Below are 4,107 nucleotides of genomic sequence, written 5' to 3' on the forward strand. Positions count from 1 at the left end.
CAAAGTGGATGAAGTCAATGAGCTCATCATGGGTAGAAGAGGCAGCACCAAAGTAGTCATTGATGTAGTGGAGGATGAATTGAGGGGTCTTGCCTTGAGGGGTCTTGCCTTGAGGGGTCTTGCCTTGAGGGGTCTTGCCTTGAGGGGTCTTGCCTTGAGGGGTCTTGCCTTGAGGGGGTTTGTAGCATGGATTGCTCCATGTAGCCAACAAAAAGGCAAGCATAGCTGGGGTCCATGTGGGTACACATGGCTACCCCTTTAACCTGGAGAAAGTGCAATGGGTCAAAGGAAAAATTATTAGAGGATCATTTCTGTCAGCCGGAGGAGGACTGGTTGGTTCTATTGTTTGTAATGTAGGTGTATGGTAAACATAAGGCGAACGAGTTCAGAGAACTGGAAGTTGTTTAAATGATGGAAGGCGTGTGAAATGTCCAAGATGTAGATGGGGAAGGATTGGAACCAAGGGGGACAAAGCAGAGTTGAGATAAGCAGAGACCAATTCTTTCTTTTTATTATTGTTTCAGGTTAATAAACATAGCAATAATACAAAGAGATCAGAAATGCATTAATAACTGTTAATGTATCAAACACAGATGTAATATATGTAAACTGAACCTCCCAACCTCTTAAAAGCCAAACATGAAAAAGAATCAAATTTTATTACAGTATCCCCCAAACTAAAAAAAACAAAACAAAGATGAGGAAACAAAAGTTGGGCTACCATATTTCACTGGTTAAACAATTATTTTTTCTGCTCCTCTACACTCAAATAAAAGTTAAATACAAGTTAAGAGGATTCAGAAAGGATTGGCTTACATCATATGAAAATGTTGAATAAATAGTCTCCACGTTTCTTCAAATTTAACCGAAACCGAAAGGTCAATAGTTTGCGAAAGGCATTGAAAGGTGGTAGGTGATTTAATATCTTTCCATTTAAGTAAAACAAATGCCCTGGCTATTAAAGTAACAAATGATTCATACGACAAGCTGAAACAGGTAAGTGGCCAGAGTCCAAAACTGGTAGTCCAAAAGGTGCAGTTATAGGATGAGGTTGTAGGTCAATAGGCAAAACTGCTGAACTAATAAAAAAAATATCTTTCCAATATTTTTCCAGGTAAGGGCAGGACCAAAACATATGCGTCAGAGAAGGTATCTCAGAATGACATCTGTTACAGATAGAGTTTATATGGGAGAAAAAATGGGCTTATCCTTAGACATATAGGCCCTATGGACCTCCTTAAACTGTATCAAAAGAGTGTTGCGCACACATTGAAGAAGTGTTAACTAATTGGAGAATTTTCTCCCATGTCTCTATAGGTAAGGCTATCTGAAGTTCTCTTTCCCATTTATTTTCAATTTTATCAGATATCATTGGATGTATTTTTAGGATCAAAGCATAAATTATTGCTATTAAGCTCTTCTCAAAGGGGTTTAAACATAAAATTTTATTAGAAACTTCAGTCTGATGTGGCATTGGAAAGTAGAAAAAGTGACATTTTAACAGTTCCTAATCTGTAGATATCTGAAAAAATGTGATCTAGGCAAATTATATTTATTGGACAACTGCGCAAAAGACATGATGCAGTTATCCATAAATAAATCACGAAAACATACTATTCCCTTTATGTTTCAGAAAAGAAAAGCTTGATCAATTCTAGATGGTTGGAAAAAAATTAGAAAGAACAGGACTTGACAAGATAAATTTGTTCAATCCAAAATATTTACAAAATTGAAACCATATACGTATTGAGTGTTTTAATTATGGGATTCTTCATTTGTTTATTCAATTTAGTGAGTACAAAGGGGAATAAGGCCTCTAAAAACAGAGGCCAATGAGAACCCCTGCACAAACCTGCGTTCAAGACTCGCCCTTTGTGAACAATGAATTTCATCTAAATTTTGTGTCCAGAAAATTAAATACCAAATATTAATCACCCATTAACAGAATCTAAAATGAGACAATGCCATGCCACCATCCTTTTTTAATTTCTGTATATATTTCTTATTTAACCTAGAGTTCTTGTTTTGCTACATATTTGAAGAAATGCTAGAATCATTAATATCAAAAAAAGACTTAGGGATGAAGGTTGGAACCTTTCTGAAGATGTGCTTTACTTGTTTGTGGTTGTTTTCCCTGCCATATATATGAAGAAATAACCAAGTCTAATGAATTAAAAAAGGATTTTGGAATAAAATTTGGTAAGGCTTGAAAAAGATACAAAAAATTTTGGTAGAATGTTCATTTTAATTAAATTAATACTTCCAATCATTGTTATCAAAAGTGGTGACCATCCTGATAATAATATTTTAATCTGATTAAGTAATATTACAAAAATTTCTTACAACCTTTTGTGATAGTGATATTTGAATATTGAAATTTAACTCTTTTGAACAGAAATTTAGAATACATTAAAACAGATCCTTTAAAGGTAAAAGTGAATATAGTTAATATATTTTGTATAGAAACCTCTGAATTTGAAATAAAAAGCAATAAATCATCCGCATAGTGAGATATTTATGTTCAATTCTGTTTCTGATTAATCCTTTAGTTGAAGGGCTACTGCTAATGGTTCTAATATTATATCAAACAGTAAAGGACTTGATAGACATTCTTGTGATGTTCCCCTACATAGCCTAAACATTTTTGACTCTTGTAGATTAGAACAAATTGAACCCATAGTACGCAAGTATAATATTTCAATCCAATTAATAAAATCTGGTCCAAAATTAAATTTCTTTAATATAGCAAATAGATATATCTATTCTACACCATCAAATGCTTTTTCAGCATCAGTGAAAGAACATATTCCATTGCTTGGGTAGAGGGCAAATATGGTGTATTCAATACTCGGTATATGTTATATACTGCTTGACACCGTGAGCAGGAAAGGGCTTTGGCAAATACTAGAGCGCATCGGATGTCCCCCAAAGTTCCTCAACATGATTATCCAACTGCACGAAAACCAACAAGGTCGGGTCAGATACAGCAATGAGCTCTCTGAACCCTTCTCCATTAACAATGGCGTGAAGCAAGGCTGTGTTCTCACACCAACTCTCTTTTCAATCTTCTTCAGCATGATGCTGAACCAAGCCATGAAAGACCCCAACAATGAAGACGCTGTTTACATCCGGTACCGCACGGATGGCAGTCTCTTCAATCTGAGGCGCCTGCAAGCTCACACCAAGACACAAGAGAAACTTGTCCGTGAACTACTCTTTGCAGATGATGCCGCTTTAGTTGCCCATTCAGAGCCAGCTCTTCAGCGCTTGACGTCCTGCTTTGCGGAAACTGCCAAAATGTTTGGCCTGGAAGTCAGCCTGAAGAAAACTGAGGTCCTCCATCAGCCAGCTCCCCACCATGACTACCAGCCCCCCCACATCTCCATCGGGCACACAAAACTCAAGACGGTCAACCAGTTTACCTATCTCGGCTGCACCATTTCATCAGATGCAAGGATCGACAATGAGATAAACAACAGACTCGCCAAGGCAAATAGCGCCTTTGGAAGACTACACAAAAGAGTCTGGAAAAACAACCAACTGAAAAACCTCACAAAGATAAGCGTATACAGAGCCGTTGTCATACCCACACTCCTGTTCGGCTCCGAATCATGGGTCCTCTACCGGCACCACCTACGGCTCCTAGAACGCTTCCACCAGCGTTGTCTCCGCTCCATCCTCAACATCCATTGGAGCGCTTTCATCCCTAACGTCGAAGTACTCGAGATGGCAGAGGTTGACAGCATCGAGTCCACGCTGCTGAAGATCCAGCTGCGCTGGATGGGTCACGTCTCCAGAATGGAGGACCATCGCCTTCCCAAGATCGTGTTATATGGCGAGCTCTCCACTGGCCACCGTGACAGAGGTGCACCAAAGAAAAGGTACAAGGACCGCCTAAAGAAATCTCTTGGTGCCTGCCACATTGACCACCGCCAGTGGGCTGATAACGCCTCAAACCGTGCATCTTGGCGCCTCACAGTTTGGCGGGCAGCAACCTCCTTTGAAGAAGACCGCAGAGCCCACCTCACTGACAAAAGGCAAAGGAGGAAAAACCCAACACCCAACCCCAACCAACCAATTTTCCCCTGCAGCCGCTGCAACTGTGTC

The sequence above is a fragment of the Narcine bancroftii genome, chromosome 3, assembly GCF_036971445.1.
Source record: "Narcine bancroftii isolate sNarBan1 chromosome 3, sNarBan1.hap1, whole genome shotgun sequence".
NCBI lineage: Eukaryota > Metazoa > Chordata > Chondrichthyes > Torpediniformes > Narcinidae > Narcine > Narcine bancroftii.